This window comes from Lagopus muta, chromosome 13 (genome assembly GCF_023343835.1).
Source record: "Lagopus muta isolate bLagMut1 chromosome 13, bLagMut1 primary, whole genome shotgun sequence".
Classification (NCBI taxonomy): Eukaryota; Metazoa; Chordata; class Aves; order Galliformes; family Phasianidae; genus Lagopus; species Lagopus muta.
The window spans coordinates 2,914,178-2,933,604 of NC_064445.1; the positions used below are offsets into that span (position 1 = coordinate 2,914,178).

General features: G+C 47.7%; 1 protein-coding gene across 5 annotated transcripts in view; it reads left to right on the plus strand.

Annotated features, from left to right (window-relative positions):
- The first annotated feature begins 434 nt into the window (after positions 1-434).
- PLS3 (plastin 3) overlaps positions 435-19,427 on the plus strand; it is a 44,680-nt gene continuing 25,687 nt past the window's right edge. The window contains exons 1-2 of one of the 5 annotated variants that reach the window (XM_048959880.1): positions 435-492; positions 5,956-6,101. The gene's annotated coding sequence lies outside the window, so the exon portion shown is untranslated. Of the gene's footprint in view, positions 493-5,955; positions 6,102-18,511; positions 18,533-19,427 lie in introns of those variants that run through there. The other 4 variants (XM_048959882.1, XM_048959883.1, XM_048959881.1 and 1 more) reach the window with 4 other exon arrangements.

A 19,427-nucleotide genomic window follows, 5' to 3' on the forward strand; every position in this document is an offset into this window, starting at 1 on the left:
CCCCCCACCTGCATCAGCTTCTGCTGGGCATCCTCAGCACCTCCAGCTCAGGTTGGAGAAGTTAAGATTGCAAGAGGAGCCCTGAGCCGGGAGAAGGAACGCATCCCCAGGGATGCGTGTAGGACAGAAGGGATGGCAGCCAGTAGGGAAGGAGAAACGCACACAAGGGAAGAACGAGGAAAGCTTGCAGGACCGGAACACCGCATGCATGGGAACTGGGATCCACGGAGCGGGGATGTTCGCGGGGTAGCAGGGCCACGCGGAGCAGAGTAAGGCAAAGGCAGGCGGTGCTCCGGGCCGGCCGGCTCCTCCCCACCCTGAGTGACTCCGCCGCCGCCTAATCGCCGTGCTGGGCCGCCGTGATGTGCGGCCTCCGGGGTCCAATCCGGAGGGGCGATGGGGCTGGGGCACAACGAGCGCGGGCAGCGGGGCTGAGGCACGGCACGGCACGGCACGGCACGGGGCAGGACGGCTCGGCTCGGCATACGGGCGGTGAGTGTTGCTGGGAGTTTTCCCCAGCACGGCTCTAACTTGGGGAAAAAAAGTTGCTGTGCACTCGTTTCGGGCCGAGCATCCTTCCAGCGGCCGCGGAGGTTCCGCGGGGTTCCACCCGGCCCTGCTTGTCCCACCCCCCGCTTGTCTTCCCCCCCCTGCGTCTGGTGAATGGCCCCGGTGCGTTCCTGGTGACGACGGGGCGCTCCGGGTCCTTTGCGGTCGTGAAAGGGACTTTGGGTGATTGAACCCCGTAGAAAATGCCCCCTCCCCCTCCCTTCCATCCCCCTTCTAAGCCCGGGTCGGTGAACAACCAGAGCCCGACTTGTGCTAAACTTCGGGTTTGTGAGAGCTGGGAAAGCAGCGACCGGCTGCGAGGAGCTGTGGGATCCCGCAGGGCGGCACTGAAACGGGGACTGCGCTTCACTTTGGTCTTTTGTGCAGAGGAACGTGGCCGACGGCAGAAAGAGCGAGGAAAGCGGAGCTGGTGGAGTGGGTGGGATAAAGCGAAGTCGTGGGTCGAGCGTGTGGGGGTTTATTTTTGTACGTTTTTAATTGGGGCAGGGAGAGGAAACGTCCCCGCGCTGCCCCGAACAATGGCTTCTTGTTGGGAGGCTGCGAAGGGAAGGGGAGCGGTGGGGGCTTTCAGAGAGGGTGAGGCTTTGGGCTTTCTTTGGCACGGGGGGAGGCTGGAGAGCCCCGGTAGGAGGTAGCATCAAATCCTGATGCTCACAGAGCTAACGTGTCCTCTCAGAGCAACAGAGTGACTTTTAAGTTTTAATCTGAGTGAAAATAGTGGAGACACACGGAGGGGAATCTAGATTCCGTGGTAGTGCTTCCCTGGGAGAGGCTGCACGCATCTGCTCTGCAGGAGCATCCGCACCTTGGAGCAGAGCATCACTTGGGCTCGTTTTGCTCTTTTCAGGAGAGCTGTTGCATAGCTCTGAGCAAATGCCATTGAATCAGCCTCGGGGTTGTTATTGCTGTTACACAATCCCAGAGGAATGTGTGTGCAAACTGGAGCTGGGCTTCCTGTTTTTTGGTCAGTCTGTGGAAGAGACTATAAAAGATAATAGATATCTCAGATAAATAGCTTTAGCACGAGAATTTGGAGCCGTTGTTCAGCGGCTAACACTTGTGACTCCTCAAGTGAGCTGGGTAACTTGAGAAGAAAACCTCCTTCGTGCTTGGGAGACTTACAGAGTCACTTTAAAGGCAACAGCTGGAACCTGGATATAAAGAAGGAATAGTTGCCGAGATCAACATATGTTAGTGCTGTGCATAATGATGTATAGAAATTCAATCTGTTTTGAAAAGGCATCTTGTTCAAAGAGGAGCTGCCGGTAGTCTGGCGGTGGGGCAGCAGCCATGCAAGGGATTAGCTGACACAAGGCCCATCCCCTGGGTGCAATATGCTGCACATTTCAGCCCCAGGGGCACTGTGGGGTGCAAGTAGAGGACTTAAGACTGCTGGTTTGTGTTGGAATGCTTTTAAAAAGATGTATTTAGGATAATTTGTGAAGGGAAATTTTTTTTTTCGGCGCTGCTCTTATCGCAGCTCGTTAATCTTGGCCAGGAGTTGAACAATTTGAGGATGTTGCCCGGGTTGTAACTGAGCTCCTTCGGAAGAATTCTCTGCTTGTGAAAGACGAATTACTCATTCTTTGTCTGGTGAAGAGATCATAACATGATTATAAAATTCGGTTATTCAGTACTAGATAGAAAGAGCCGTGCTAAGCTGGGGTCTTTGTTCTCTTATCAAAGCTAATCAGACCAAGTCACCCCTCCTATGAAGTAGGCAAATATCCACTCAGATTATAGAATGCCCAAATCTCCAGAAACCTATTTGCTGGTTTTGTCTGGATTAGCTTCGCAGTGGGGAGAGCTGTGGGGACTGAAGACTTCATTAGATATTTGTCTGATGGATGCTCAGGTTTGGGATAAAGGCAGAGGACCCCCATCCCCTGGGGCTGCCTTACTGCCTCCTGTGCTCTGGGTTTCAATTGTTGAGAGATTAAGACAGTAAGTGAAGGAACTGCAGCCTGGTTCAGTGGATTTGCTGCCACATCCACTCCAGCAGGACCTTCTCCAAACTTTTTCCTGTGTTTTCTTGGCCCTCGTGCAGCAGCTTAACTTGCTGTACAGAAATGAGACGCAAAGGAGAATTCTGCTTTTAATGACTGTTCAAAAAGAATGTTAGGGACAGTAATTTTACTCAGCTGCCAGTGATCTAAGTGCACAGTGATACACTTATGCTTTTATGGTAAAACTTACATAGTAAAACTGCAAATGCTCTACTTCTTGAAGCATCAGTGCATCCGTTGCATTTTTTTGCTAACGTGGTTGGCTTTATGCATTGAGGGAAGAGAAATGCTTTTTGTTTTGTACATGGTTGGCAGTGGGCTGAGGAAGGGAAGGTGTGCCTGTGATGTTTCTATACCTGCATGGATATTTTAATCCACTTCTATATTAAAGTTGGTGGTAGCAATCAGTAGCGAGCACCGTTTATCACTTAACACGGCCCCATTTGGCCCTGAGGTTGTTTTGGTGGTTCTGTGTCAGATGGTAGAAGCTAACCTGGTGAAGCTGCCCCTACCTGTGTCCTTGGTAACCTGTTTTCCACAGCGTGGAGTGATAGGTGGGGTGACACAAGGAGGCCGTGTGCTCAGCAAAACCACACACCCGCTCTGCATACTTCTGCGTTTCACAGCACATTTTTCAGATTTTTCTTTTTTTTTTTTTTTTTTTTTTTTTTTTTTTTCTTTTTACTAAGTTACAACACTTTGTATCCCTCTCCTTAAAATGCTGAATGCTGGAGACCAGAGTCCTGCAGGGAGATCCGTCCCCCTGTAGACATGGACCTGTTGGCTTGGCTTTTCCTTGGGAGTGTGTTTGACTTTCGATACTACGTTGTTTCCTTGCAGTTTGCAGATTGGGGTCATTGCAATTTCTTTCCTGGGAAGGCTGATGTTCCTCCTTGTAATCAATGCCCGCTGTCAGAGCATGTGACTGACAGGCTATCAACCCCATGGTGCAATTACAAATATTAATTTGTAACTTATTACAAGGCAGAAGTTCCTTGCCACCCTGGGAGCAGCAGCCATATGAGGCATAAGTATTTAGGAGCTGATTGCTAATCTTTATGTGCTGGGTACTATTGCTTCTGAAATGTGCTGTATGTGTTCAGCTGCTCTGTGAGCTCAATGTCCAAAAAGCTACTAATCACATCAAAAAGCCGAACGTAAATGTAGTGATAGAAGTTCCTGGATTCATGTCAAAGATAAAGCTGGGTGCTAATTTTGGAAGAAGTTCATTAAACAACCTTACTTCATACTTACAGAACAAAACGTTCAATCCAAGCAGATTAAAAAGAGTTGGTCTTAGTTTTGTGATGAGGGTGATGCAAGGGTGTATTAAGTAATGCTTTTTTTTTTTTAATTGGGTTACTGTAATGAATGACACAATATCACCTTGCTGTGCTCCTCTCCCAACCCTTAGATAGGCATCTGTTGTTGACATCTTTGCACATACGTTTCTATTGACCCTTGGGGAGTTGGAGCATTGCACAAGCAGCTGTGGCTGAGCTCAGCATGCAGTGCTGGTGGCTGGGTGTGCATGAGGACTGCTGTCCCCTCCAACATCCTGAGATTTGCTCAGGCTGTAACACACTGCCAGCATTACCTTGCCTACATCCTTAAGGCCTTTTCCAGCCCAGAGGCACCTGCTGTTCTCACAACTGTTTTGGGAGCAGGTGGGAAGGTGAGAGGTGTGATCTCAGGACTGAAGGCAGCTGAGCAATGATCTGGCACCAGGGCTCTGGGTGGTGTGGTTGAGAGATGCTGATGGTTCTGAGCAGCTCAGTTGACAGTGAGTGGCTATAATCACTGCCAGCCTTGTGACTGCTGCCATCAGTGTGGCACTGTTGTGTCCTCTGCTGCACACGTTTAGGTTTTGTTCAGCTGGATGTGTTGTTTCTCTCAAGCTTATTGGATGGCAAGGGTCTCAATGAAGGTGCCCCTGCTGTTGGCTTCTCTGGGGGAGTGCTGGGATGCTTTGCGATAGGTGAGGCATGGGTTGTGATTATGCATGCCAGCATTTAGCATAGCTTTAGTCTTAGCCTGCAGTGCTGGCTTATGCAGCCTTGCAGATACCCAGCCCTGTCCTGGCGTAGTCAGATGGTACAGCAAGGCTGATGCCGTGCCTGGGGGGGATCAATCCCCATGCCCCCTCCTTTACATCAGTGCAAGGGATCTTGCTGTGCTGCTCAGCTCCTTCACAAAACTCATTTCTATCAGTTTTTCTGCGCTTTAGCAGCAAGCAGCCTAAGACTTTGTAGCATTGCCTACTGCCAGCGTGGGGTCAGGAAATCCTGTCTGTCAGGGATGGTTGAGCCCCATCACAAGCCTCAGGATGGGCATTTGCAGCACTGTGTGCCTGATGCCCCCCTTCCTGACAAGTAGTGGTTTTGACAGCAGCCCCAGGGTGGGACTTGGGCCTGTGTATGGCTGCAGGATCTAGTGCTGGGCAGCAGTACCACTGGCTGTGTCTGAGATACGTTCTGGCTCTGGGTGTAACAGGATTGGTGAGCTCTGTGATCTGTCAGCCATACACACGGCAAACCCTCTTCTCTGAGTGAGAAGCAATGGAGCAAAGTGGCAGAAATCTCTGCTTCGAAGGCTGGGGGAGCAGGACATGCCAGTGTGTGCTCTGCCAACACCAGGATGCTCAGTCCTGAGGTGTCAAAGCTCTTTGTGCAATGGGCAGGGGCTGCTCCCAGCACGGTGTGCCCAGGCCAGGCAGGGTGTTAGGGCATCCCACCAGCCTGACAGCTGTTGGCTTTTTTGGCCACAGATTAAAAATGCAAAGAATGACAAGCAAGTCCTGTCTGGCCCGCTTGGAAGAATTAGTTCAGGTGTGCTCCTCTAACAACCAGTGGGACAGATCTGTGTTTTGTTGGTCTGGCCAATTCAGCATTCTCTTTGTCACTGGGTTTGCGAATGACGTGGGGATGAAGAGGCAGCCCACGTGTCCTCAGTGGGGTTACTATCAGCAAAGAGCTGTTCTTTCTCTTTTTGCATGTGTTGCTGGTTGAGCCCTGTTAGTTTATCTCTGCCTTTCAGCAGCTGGGAGTCACGAGGATGGCGGCTGCCTGTGGAAATGCAGCGTCCCAGGCAGGCTGGTTGCTGGGGCTGTGCCCAGGTGGGATGCAACACACTCTTGCACCACCACAGCTATCCCCACAAGGCACGTTGGCCTCAGCATTACTGACATAAATAAAATAATTGCTGGTTCGACACGCAGCTGAGGATGTGGGGAGCAGGACAACTGTCTGAAATGGGAAGCTCTGGTCAGGGTTGCGGCTGCTTGCTCATGTCAATCCATATGGTCCAGATGCTTATAAGCAGTCTCCTTGTCTCATTTCCTCCTTTGAAATGCTTACAGCTGTTTTTCCTGCCTCTTCAGTAGGTTTTTGTTCCTGTCAAAAGACTGACAGCTCACAGATGCTCCTGGGAGTCCCTGCTGCATAGCTGTGAAGAGAGACTGTTGCTGTGATCTTCAGAAGATAAGGTGTAGTGTCTCTGCTGGAAGGCTAATTTCGATGTTTTGGAGTAAGCTGGTTTATTTGTTTGTTTCTTTTAAAGCTGGAAGTGGCTTGCTGTGATGGGAGGTGGGAGAGCAGGTAGCAGGTGCTGTCCTTTGTGGGTGGAACAAGATGGGAAGAAGGGATAGTGATACTGAATATCATCTGATGTTATCTAGGGTCCCCTCATACTGCATCATTAATGAAATCTTAGGTTGAACTTCACAGCTTTGTGTAGCTGTTTACCTTTGTCCTTGGAGGCCAGTGACTGAGATGCCAGCAGTGCTTGGGGTACGTCAATGCTGCTCCTCAGCTTTGTTCTGGTTCTCATTAGTCTACAGCTCGCAGATGGTCATTATTTCAGTGAATATTCACTTCTCTAGCGGAGCTGGATTATGAGTGCAATTAAAGAGGATAGCTAAACAGGGAAAATAATGGAAATGCTCTTAGCCCAGTGTACTTTCTTTTCTCTTCTGCCCTTTTTTGCATTCTGCCAAGAGAAGTAATTGCAGACTTCTGTAATGATGTTAATAATCCAGCCCTGGTCAGGCAGAGAAGGGACTCTGGAGATACTCTTGTCAGTGTTTTGCAGTTTGTGAATGGATGTTAACGAAGCATCTGAAAGACATAAGAGAAGCTGTACATACCCTGTTTTAGACAAATTGTGCTGTAGGGAAGGTGGAGGTAACATGGTAGAAAGAAATGGCTGCGTTAAGTTGGGTTGAATGCCTGTGTCTTAAGGAGTTGTTGGGGTGTTGCCTGTATTAAGCAGAACCTAGAGGTCCAGTTATGTAGGAAGTCTGTGTGATCTGATTCTCTTGTAGGTGCTGAGAGCATGTGAACCATTTCTGCCCATGGTGGGTTGCCTGTTTTGCCATTACCATAAATATGCTAAACTTCCCTTATTTTCCAGTCATCAGGTCACTTTGGCAACTCTGCTTTGTTCTTTTCTTGCAATCCCAGCATCAGAAGAGAGCAAGGTGTCCCAACAGATACTGTAGTGGTGTCAGAGAGGAAAGCTCTTTGCTTGGGATCCTGGTTGTATGTCTATGGCTGGTGGCTGCTTCCCTGCCTCATCCTCCCAAGGGCCCCACTGTTGTGCAAGGAGCCATGGTTTGAATACAAAATATTTTGGGGCTGTGCTCTTCTGTTCTCAGCCCATGATATAAACGATACCTTGTAAGCTGTGTTTGGAAACAGAAAAGAAAGCGATTCTGATTCATGGTCTTTAGAGCGTTGTTCTTTAGACCAAAATACACAGGATAAATCTGGCCCTTCCCTCTATTCACTTCTCATAGCCGCCTTTGTTGTTTAATTTATATATCTTTTTATTCTAAATTTCTTCTATCCCCAAAATAGAACAGACATCAGTCTGCAAGCAAAGGTTGCCAGGCATTGGTCTTGTGGATTGTAGTGGTTTTTTTGGCCTGGTTGGACACTGAGCTCCACCCTACATGGACTTGGATTGAAAATAGCTTTTCTGCTGAAAAGAAAGGCTGTGCACAACTCATTCATGTCTTGGCTCCTGGGATGCTGGCAACCATGGGAAGCTCTTCAGCTGCAAAATGTCTTAGAAAATCTGCTGCTAATGCATTGGAAAGTGTAGGGGTGACCCCTGTCAGCAAGGTGCGCAGTCAAGAGTGACTTCCTACCCATGCAGTTATTGCAGAGATGGAGTACAGTTTTTAGCTGTGCTTCTTGGCAGGAACTGAGAGTTGAAAAGTGTCGGCTGGCAACCATGGGCTCTGCAGTCCAGTGGCCTGGAGGAAACTCCTGGTTCATCCTTATTAGTGGAGAGGGTTAGTTGGATAGGATGACCCTTGGGAGGACCCCAGCTCTCTGAGAGGAGAGTCTGAGGCTGGAAAGGGATCCTGGCTGGGGAGATGCTTTCACAGAGGGGAAGGTGCTGTGCTACCTAAATCTGTGAACTTGGCAGAGTCTGGTGAGAAATTGTATCTGTGCTGCGCATTCATTGGAGCTAGCAGCCCTAGCCCCAAAGCAGAACCTTGTATCATCCTGAATTCTTGGTGAGCAGCATTTTGATGCCCAGCAAGAACCACAGTGATGTTTCAGGGGGTGCTTTTGGCGCTGGGCTGCCAACCGAGGTAAGTCTCAGCCCAGAAGAGCTGTAAGGCTTGGAGGCTGCTCCTGTCCTGCAGTTTCCCACACAGTCCTGTCTGTCTGGGCCTGAACTGCATGATTTTCCATCGTCTTATTAAATTAAACAACTGAAAAGAAATCAAACATTAAGGGCAGGAGATTGACCAGTGTCTGGGATGATGATCTCATTCTGCCCTATGCCTATTAGAAAAGTCAAGTTCTAAAGCTAAGACTGCTGAGGCAAGTTGGAGTGGGTGGCTCTAGGATTGCTTTCTTTGCTTTGGGCATCAGTTCTCTGCCTAGTTAAAGCTCAGCTGTTGACTCGTTGCCTTGTTTTATGTTGTTTTCCATTGTCCTTGGCCATGCTATGAGGCAGTGAGTTGCTTCAGCAGTGCCAGCCAGTTGCTGTCCCCTGCCTGTTCTGCAGGGATGATGGCACGTGGTGTGGGACTCCATCCTGTATGGATGTTCTGGGTGAACAAAAGGAACAGGGGAGCATGAGGGAGGAACAGAGACAGGAGGAGAGCAGGGAGCCCCTGCCTGGTGCCTGTTTCACAGCTATTTCTGACTAGCATGCTTCACAGGCCTGGAATGGTTTACATGACCTTGATGATCAAACGTCTCTCTGAAGTGCCTTTTTCTCTTCAATTTCTGTGGACTCCGCCTTGGCCTGTTCTGTTTCTGGTTCTTCTAATCTAGGCTAGACTGCAGAAAAAAACTTCAAGATGAGGAAATATTGTCTCGTTTATAAAACCTTTGTAAACAATTGAGAAGCTGACTGTGGAAGGGCACCAGGAGGATTTTTTTCCTCCTGAAGCCTAGAGACAGAGCCTTCAGCCTTTGCCTAATTCAGCTGTGTGTTTTTACTTAAGCTGAGAGTCAACAGTCTATTAGTTCACCTCTCAATTTCTTAAAGTGGAAAAACTGACTCCTGCAGTTATTTCTTTAGTACAGACATTTTTGTGCTAAAGGGACTGATTTTTTTTTTTTTTTTTTTTTTTTTTAACTTGAAAAGAATGCTAGCAAGGCTGCTTTTAAACATTATATAAATGCAGGAACTTTTATGAGGGGATGTGATTTGTTGCCTGTTGCAGAAGCAAGTCAAGAGAAGGAAAGCCTGCAGAACACCAATGTGGGAGCAATTGCAAAATAAGCAGAAGGAAGCAGAAAACATAAGGAAGAAAATCTAATGATGTGGGGTGCCTCAGACAGGCAGTGTGACTGTTCTGTACCTATTTTTCCAGCACCAGGTGCTGGTGAGGCTGTGGTTCGGGGGGATGCTATGCTTTGCAGGAGATGTGGTGAAAGCAGTGCAGCAATGGTGTGCTTGGCTCTGGGTGCTGGAGGTCATCCTCCCCTTGCTCTGGGGCCCAGTTGTGTGGCTTCTGCCAGGTTTGGTGGGCACAATTTCTTCTCTTGCCTTGACTCCAGGTGATGGGAGACTGTCCTGCTAGGAGAACGTAACGACTTGCAGGGCACTGGGGATGTCCTTTGAATCCCTACTGGATTTGCAGCATCTCATTGTGGTGGCAGGAAGCAAAGCTTAAGGAAAATCCCCTTTGTTCTGCCTTCTTTAAAGATCGACATATGAAAAGTATTTTCTTCCTAGAAGGGGAATAGGAAGGCACGTGATTCTGCACTCAAATTTTTACATGTGGGACTGATTTTTTTTTTTTTATTTTATTTTTTTTTTTTGCCAGTATGTTTGTGACTGATTTAGGGTTTGCCACAGCTGAGTGCACAAAAGATATTTAAAATGGAAGTTGAAGATGATGGATAACAAACTCGCACCTATCTGGGTTAGATGGAAGGTGACGTGCAGTGGGGTGCCTGTGAAATAATTGTGCTGTCATCTGTTTGCCACCTGTATGTTCTTCTGTGCTTGTCCCATTGGAACCAGGGAATTGCAGCTAAAATCCTACTTTTCTATATGCCCTTTACCTAAACGTGTGTTTGTAGCTTGGCAATGCAGGAGCTGACAAGCTGAGGTGTGATCCTGCTTGTGCATGCTGCAAGTCCCGTGTAACACTGGCTTGTCAGTGGCAGGAAAAGGGGCTGGGAGTGATGCTGTTCGTGGTGATGCAGTGGTCAGACAAGTCTCAGTTGCTCCCCTCCTTTTGCTAGAGGAGGTGAAGCTGCTGGGTAAACACTGAAGTTTTCAGTGTCTCCAGAGCAGCTCTGCCCGAGTGGAAACTTAAACTCAAGCAACCCATCCCTGTGATTGGCAGTTGTAATTCATGAAGCAGAGTTTCAACTGGGTCGCTGGCTAAACAACATCTGAAGGGTCATAAATCCCAGGTCCTTGTTTACACTGCCTTTGCAATCTTGCGTTCCTTCTGATAATCAGCTGGGAAGGGTCTGCAGAGCATTGTTTGGGTTTGGAGCAGGGCTGTGGTTTTGAGATTCCAGGATGCTGAGTCTTGTCCCAGGGATTGGCTTGGATGCTCTCCTGCCTTGGAGCCTCTGTGGCAGGACCCTAATGAGCAGGCTGATGCTGGAGTCTTGTAATAGTCTGTTGCTGTTTTCTTTGAGTTAAAAGAGTGTTTGCCTTCTGGTGGGCCGCTGCAGTGGAATATACGTGCACACATTTTATATATATATATTATATAGTGTGTGTATATATGTGTATATATATATATATATATATATATATATATATATATAATATATAGTAGTAATATAGTAATATATAGTAGTATATATATACTCCTGTAAATCTTGTAGTTAAACATTTCCTTGACCCAACATAAAACAAGGTGCTTTTTTCCAGCTGGTCACAGGATCAAAGGAAGTGAATTGAAAAGCAATATTACAATTAAGCTTTTTGTTCCTGAATTCTGCACAAAACATTTTGCCTCCAAAAATAGACCGTGAGGACTTTATTTTTGGGAAATGCATAAGGCGTATGTGGAGTCATCCCATTGTGATTGGGGTTGCAGACAGGCAGGGAGAAGGTTGGTCTTGCTTTTAAGAGCTTTTTCTGTGGTTGTAACACTTCTGAATGCACGTCTAACTGTATTTCCATTTGCTCTCCATTGACCTCCTTTAAGTTCCTTAGTGCGCTTGGAAATTATGAGCAAATTTGGTCTTTGTTAAGGTAAAATCTACCTCTCCATAGAGGAGAGAGGGGAAACTTTACCTTCTGACGACTGAAAATGTTTTGAGTGAGTGTCCTGGATGTCTGACCTCAACTTTCGTCTGTTCCTTTCTGCTCTGCTTGGCCAAAGTTAGGCCTAAGCTCTCTCCGGGGACACAGATAGGACATTCCGGAGCAATCTCGCCTCTGCCCTGCTGCTGCCCACCCCCTTTGTAATATTCTCGTCGATCTGATTTCCAGCTGGGCTCTTGCCACTGTTTAATACAAACCAAATGCTTTAGCAAAGGCATTGTAGCCAGACTACTTATTGAAAACTTGAAAAATGTACATTGCTCCTGCTTGGCTAAGAAGCTCTTGGGAGCTACCATTGCTCTCCTGGACGGGTGGTTATGGCAGCCTCCGCTTATAGCCATCGCTGATGGCATGGCCTTGCATGCCTCCCTCCCTTCCTCTACCTTCTCCAAAGGGTGTATGACCTTTTGTTGGGCTATAGGGGATTGTTTTAGTCGAGCTCTTTATTCAACAACTTCTGAAGGTTTATATAGGATGATCTTGGAAAGCCATTAAATGCAGCGAGGTTCAGCAATTCAGCCCTATGCTAATGGCCTTGAAACCCTCTCTTACACAAGCGTCTTTAAGTCTGGCACCAGTCAATAATTCACTTTAGTTGTTAAGACCTTGTCTATTGAACACCTAGTAGAGCAGTGCACTTCTAGTGCATTGCTGTTTCATGTGTTAGGCTCCCAGATAATGCTCTGGGTCAGCATTTGGATCTCTTTGGCCTAATCTGTGTTGTACCTCCTGATATTATTGTTTGCTGCTAGAGCTTCCTGCCTGACCTCCAGTTGCTTTGTGCCTTCTATGAAGTAGTCTGCCTTGCTTAGGCTTGGCTTCATGTAGGATCTGTAAATGTATATATTTATTTTTTAATTAAATTTGGAAACGTGAGGGTGTTTTTTTGTTGTTTTTTTTTTTTTTTTTTCCCCCACAGCAATTCGTATATTATTATACTCAGTAGCAGCAATGGACTTAAGAGTGCAAGGAATCAGCAGTCAAAGCAAAGAATGGCTTCACAGCACAGAGATCAGCCCACTGCTAGTAGCTTTCTTTATGGTCTGGAAAATATGAGGAAGCTTACTAATTAATAGCATAATGAGCTGTATGGTGAAGATGGCAGTCTAGAGACCTGAAGGCTATGGGTGACAAATTGCACTTTATGTGTGAGTCAGTGGCAATCCAATCTGGTGCTCTTATCTTTTTGCAGTGGATGTAGGGCTGCTGGAATTGGCCTCTCCAGTAGATCCATCCTACAGGAGATTTTCTGTTGGGCCTTTGGAAGGAACAGTTCTGGGAGAAGCCAACAAATCCAAGCCCAAAGCTAAATACCAGGAAAAGCTTCAAAGTCCCTTGAGGTAAAACTGTGGACTAGTCCAACGCAGCTCAGTTTGTAGGCCAACTTGCACAACTGAAAGAGCCATGTGCCAAAACCTTCATGTCTTATGGCTCTTGGCTACCTCCAGCATGTGGCAGGATGCCTGGCTGAGATACCATTAAATCCTTAAAGGTCCTGCAGGGCTGGGCCGGGCACATGACTGCTCTGACTGCATGGTCTTTGCTTTGACTTGCCAGTGGTGAAACCTTCCTGACAGCGATGGTCACCTGCTGGTGGGTTGTGTGGGGCTGAAGAGCCATCCAATGGCTGTCTCCCACAGCCTCACCACTAACCAGGATCATTCTGCAGGAAACTGGTCTGGACAGTGGTCAGCAACTGGTCAAATGCCTACTTACTTGTCTGAGAATGCTGTGATGACTGCAGTGGAGTAATCTCATCTTGCATATAGGTGGCAGATATGAAGCGATTCTTGACCTCTTGTTCTGCATAATTGCCATCTTCCTACAGTCCACATATTTATTTTGAGAGCCACATCCTTTTTGCTGTTATAATCTTGTTTTGGATATTATACCAATTTACTTTCTGCTTAGTAATCTAATAGGCTGCTTCTGTAGGCAAGTCACTGGTTGCACTTGGCACTGGAGATGGCTCTTGTTTGCTGTAGGCTTTAAATCAAAGTGAGGTAGAGTTGGTGGCTTTTGTACCAGTGTTTTAGTATTTGCTAAGTGGGTCCACTTGGAAAACTCCAGCTTGAGGTTGCTGGAATGTTTGTGGAGATGTTGCCACCAATCAGACTGCACAGCACTCATCGATGGTGCGAGGTGACAAGGCTTATGGCAGACTGGTAGGAAGACACAAATCTGTACTGTACTTTGTATTGTGGTTCAATACAAAGAGCTAGGTTTTGATAACCATTTTGCAAGTTAAGTTGAGTTTATTCCATGAGCTTACAGTCCGTGTAGGCTTTCCAGGTTTCTCAGTTGTAAATATGACTCAATTGGGTGCTGCCAGATAATGGAACAGAACAACTTCTCTGTTCAGAAATCATCTATTTGGGCAGTCACTTGTGTTCTTTGGTGGCATGATTCCAGTGTAAAGCATTATATCCTTGGAACAGCGACTTATGATGAATAGTATTCTAGACTTAAGTGAGCAGAAGAATGCCTGAGCCACATACAGGCTAGTGGACAGTCCTGGCATTTCAAGTGAGAGATGCAGAAGTGTGTTTGTGCCAACACACACAACCCATTGCTTCTTGCTTTCTTCCCCTGCTGGTGTTGTTCTACTCTGTGTCAGATCCCCTGCTCTCTGCTTGCTTCAGTCCTCATCAACCTTCACCATGTGCCACTGCAATCACCCAGAGAAAACCTTTTCCTTGGAACAGGCTTAATGTAAGATACGTTTTGCATTGGGTTAGGTGGAGGTGCATAACCGGCTTCAAAATATTCTCTGCTCCAGGTTCATTTCTGTTGCCTCTGCTTTGGCTGGAAGAAGGTATTGCAGGAAGGATGGGAAGTGCTCCATACTGCAGGTGCCCAGCTCAGCCCTATGCTGATTGCTTCTACCCATGAAATGCAGCAGTCTTTGTGCAGTGACAGTGCAGGAAGGGTTCCCAGCCCATGTGTTGTTTCTTGTTTTACAAACAAAACAAAGCCCTGTACTCTCCTTTGCCTGTGATCTCGAGAGAATAGCTTGTTCTTTATTGTTATTTTTTTTTTCTCCACTACATGTATCCCCTCTCCACACCCACCTCTGTCTTTAGAATTTAATAAAGTGGGTGACTCAGGACTAAATATAAAGCCTGCTTCCGGCATCATCTGCCTGTGTCTCATTTCCTGGAGCTGACATCAGTGGAGCCTCTGATTTCCTTATGAAATAGCAAGACATGAGAGATCCTTTGCACGGTGTTCTGGGCATACTTTCTGACTTCTATGGTGACTACATGGCTGCCTGTTCTAAGCTGGGAGTAACTACTTGGTTAATTGCTGTGCTGAGCTTTGCTGGAGCGCAGGGTGGATTGGGCAAGTCCTGGAGTCTGTTTTACACTAGAAATTCAGATTCTGGTTTACGGGCACTTTAAAAATGAAGACAAACTTTCAGACTCTACCACATATGCAGTTTTTTATTAAATAAGCATGAGCCTGACTAATGTCTTGCTTTCATCCTGATGACAGGCTTGTTGAAAGAGTGGCTCAGAAAGCTTTTAAGGGGCAAATCTAGCAAAGACATTTCTTTTTTCTTCTTTAAACGGACTGATAAATTGAGGAGCTGAGGTCAAATGCTTGTTCCTTTGTTGTCAAAGCCTTATATAGATGTTTACATTGATGAAATGTACTTTGCAGTTGATCAGCCTCAGAAGGTGAAGGCAAGAAATGCATAAAACCTCGAGGTATGTTAAAAAGCACAGGGGAGAGTGCTTCTATCCATCTGTATATAACTTCATTAAAACCCTTATCTTTAAAAAGAATGTGCACAGAATGGAGGAGGGGGGAGTGGTGGCTTGGTGAATGGTTGCTGATCCCAGCTACAAAATGGGATGCTGGCTGGTTATCAGCCTTGCTGTCTAAATCCCTGGCTTGCAGTGTGTGGTGTTTTTGCTAGAAATGACTATTTAGGCTTCCTGGTTTCTCTTCCACCTGGTTACCTTTTTTTTTTTTTTTTTTTTTTTTTTCTTCTTCTTATATCCTCTCTTTTTGAAGTAGGAGGATGCTCTGGAAAACACTTGGGTACGCCAAGGATCTAAGACAAAGCATGCAGGATGTGTGCCTGTATTGCTGTGGGGAGGCTGAGAAGTTTAAGTAACCTTGGCTTTTCAAGCTGCTTGTGACTTGCCCTCCTGCTTTCCATCTCACAGAGCTGACCTGCAGCACCAGAGCAGGCATGGGACAGGCATGGTCCCTGCAGCAAGGAGCTGGAGATGCCTGCAGGCAGAACCCTTCCCATATTGCACCCTAGGGCTGCTACAATGTGTTTTCTGGGAACTTGTGCTTCACCTTGGGTTTCATTGATTATCTTGTACAGTTTCCATAATTAACACAGCATCTCTTGGCGTTGCTAACGAGGGGTAGAAAAAGTCTTCTGGAGAGACAGGAAAGCAAAGGGTCTGGGAGCAGGTGGAGGTTTTCCAGGATGGTGTGAGGTGGGGGACGAGTTGACCTCTGTGCTGCCTCACCTGGCTGGCAGCTCCTGCTCAGTAACCTCTGGAGGGCAAACATGCTTAGTGGCCTCCCAGTGAAACTTGGCAGCTGGAGCTGGGGAGGAGACGTGCCCTTACCTTGCGCAATGATGCGCTGGAGGGATCCTGTACCTGTGCGTCAGCATCAGCACCTCCCTGTGCTTGAAGGGTGTTTTGCTGACCCTGATAGCACCGCTGTCCTCCCCCCCGTGTGAATCTTGTGATCATGACGTGGTCTCTTCACGTCCCTCCTGCACACAAGTGGTGTTGGCAAGCTGACAGGGAGGGGAAGTCTTCACTTTAACGTTGTATCCTCTTGCTACAGCTGTGCAACTGGGTTTCATGCAGGAGATCCTGATCTTTTACTGGGAGAATGGTAAATCTTGAATGTGTTGTGTGTTGCGTGCTCTCAGGTGGCTGGCAACGATGAGGGAAGGGCTCCTTGCTCTGGATATGTCCCTTACTGGGGAAGGGGTGGCTTCTGCTTTGTGCAAGAGGTGCTTTGTCACCCAACCAGAGTGACTTCTGAGCTCCTTGGGCATCCTGTGCTTCCCTAAAAGGCTTTCTTAGAGAGAGAGAGGAAGAGGAAGATACGCTGGTGTACTGAACTGACCATAGAAGTCCTATTTTGGAAGAGGGCAGGAGCTGTGTTCTGGCTGTGCTGCAGGAAGCGGGCTGGGAGCAGCGTGTCCCCAATGCCGTCACCCACCCGGGGTGTGCCGCAGGGAGAGAGGCGCTGGCACTGCCTGAGCACTATTTTGGGCTCGGGTGTAATTGCAGGTTGCACCAATAGGGCTGGGTTTGGAGTTATTTAGAGAGCTGAGTGCTTTTAATTCTGGCTGCCACTGGTCCTCTGCAAATATAGTTTCATGCACACCCTGTGTGCGTAACTTCAGCTTCTCCTCACCCCGGAGCTGCTGAGCATCTGAGCTGGCTGTGGGGCATGATGCCTTTTCCCTCCCCAGTAAAGGGAATGCTGGTAGCTATTTGTCACCTAGGGAGCATGACTGCCACCTGAATGAGAAAATGAAATAAGTGAGAAGCTGCCCCTGCAGCATGGGGCTGCCACCTACAAACCTGCAGGTGCTGCTTTTCTGTCCCAGCACCACTGATATGCTAGAAGCAAAGGGAGGCTTTCCTTTGCCCTTCCCTATTCCTGTAACAGCTCTGCCCTCCCTGCAACAGGGCTTGATAGATGAAATTGTCATCTAATGTGGGGGCCAAGCTTTTGTATGATCTCTCCAAGACCTGTGTAGCCTCAAAGCCTCAGTGCATCCTAACACAGCATGAGTTTTTACTGTGTGCTGTACCTGCACGTAAAGCAGAAACAGAGAGGGATTAAACTTCCTGGAATAAAGTTCTCTGACTCTGATGTGTGTTTGTACCGAGCTCCATCCCTGCTGTGGGTGAGCTCCTTGGATTCAGCTCTGCCATGATGCTGAACCCAGCTGCTGCTGCAGCAAATTGGAGCAGTGCTGAGGCTGCTCTCCCCGACCCCCACCTGACATGCAGACAACCTGGTCCTGTTGGCCTGAAAAGCACTTTTGCACTCCAACTTTTGTCTTTTGCATTTGCAATTTTGGGCATAAAAATGTCTATTTTGGTTTTCATTATATTTACCATCCCGAGGAAGCTGGCAGGTTGTGGGTTTGGAGCTGGGGTTTTGTTTTGTGTGCGTGCATGTGCTTTTTTAAAAGCCTCTTTTTGAAACCTCGCAGCTGGAAGCTAAATTTTCAGGTAATGCCCAAGAATTGGGGCCAGGCAATGACTCACTTTCCTGTCTGATGTAATTAAAAATAAAAAAAGGAGGGGGAGAAAAGAAAGGAAAACAATGAGAAGCCTATTGGTCAAGTATTTTTTATAATGGTCACAGGTTCTTCAAATTCTTCACTAATACAAGTGTTCTGCTTCTTGGTAAGTGACATTCTCTCCTTTTTGCTCTCTGAGGGCTCAGATATTGTGGACCTAACAGGAGACTTCTAACGTATGTGATTATTCTTTGGAAATCCTTTTGACCTTTTTGATAATGGATCAATTAAAAAAATATATATATTAAAAAAAAGTAGTGCATGATAGCATGATGTTTTGGTTGGTTGTGTCTTTTTGGTTGGGAGCAGATGGTTCTGTTTCCTGTGGAGCAGACGGGGCTTAATTGTTGAGGTAATGCAATATAGTGCCGTGCCAGCTCTGAGCTTGGAACTTACAACCATGTTTGTGTTGCTTGCTTGTTTTGGTTTTGTTGCTGGATGGGGTCTTTTGGCTGCATTGTTTTTTGTTTGGAGGAGCAGTGGTGTGAAGCAGTGGGCGCTTGGCTGCGCCTAGAGGTCTGGCTCCTCATCGCATCCGATGGGCTGAAGGCATCCACCAAACAAGAGCACCAATATCATAGAATGATAGGCTGTCATAGGGAGCACAGGCTCTTGGCTGCACGTGCTGGGAGTATTTAATCTGTAACAGTGAAGATAACCAAGAAACGAGTTTGCTTGCCTAACTTTCTCTCTCAGTGCCTCGTGCTGCTGAGCAATGCTGGCACGGGTCCTGGGCTGGGGCTCCCAGTCTGTTGGATGCTCAGTGCCGCCCCGCTGCCCGCTCTCCCCATTGGGTGGCAGAGCTGTGGGCTCTCCCTGTGCTGTGGGTGTGGGAGACGCAGCAGCTGTGCACGGCATTGAGTCGGCGCAGCGGGAGCGAGGCGAGGTAAGGGCTGTGTGCTGCTCACTGCCCCGCGGCTGCCGGCGTTGCTTCTTGTTGCTTTCCTTATTCTTCCCTCTGCAAAATGTATAGCGATTGCTGGTGTGGTAGTGGCAGAAGCGGGGTAAAAAGGCAGATAGTGAGTCTTTAATCTAGTGGAGAATTGTTGCTTATCTGTGCACCTGATTGAGCTGGGAGTGTAAACAGAGCACGGCGGGTGCTGGGACCGACTTTGCATTGCCGGAGCATTCTGATCATCAGTGAGCGCTGAGGGTGTGCCTTCCCAGAAACCCGTATGGGGCACGTCTTCCCCTCTTTTAAACTGCTTCAACTTGCAGCCGGGCTGGAATATTTTAAACTTATGCCTTGCAGAAAGAGTGGGGAGCTGTGGGGAAACGGCTGCTGGCTTTGGTGGCCACTTGGCTTTCAGGCTGTGTTGCTGCGGGGGTCGGGCTCCAGCTGCTGCTCTGCTGTGCATTGGGAAGTGCACGTGGCACTGCAGCGGCAGTTTGTTTCCGAGCTGACGAGTTCATCTCGGTTGCAATGTTTTCTGGCAGAAGCACCAAAGTCTGTGGTGCTGGGAGCTGGGATGGACCTCCCCAAGTGCTGAATGTAGCACTTCTGTACACCAAATACTGAATACAAAATAGTGAAATGCTGGAAAAACGTGGACTTAAGGTGTTGGAAAATCATGCAGCCCTGCTTTTTCATAGCCTGGTTTTGTTTATGCTCAACCTTTCGCTCTCAGGTGTCACTTAGCGATGTTTCACTCTTACCCTGCAATGGTTCTATGAAACATCTGACTGGGAGGAAGGATTCTGCAGCTGGAGCTCTCCTGCCCTCCCAGAGCTGGGATGGGCTGAGTGCTCGAGATGGGTTCCTTCCCTACACGTCTGCCCCC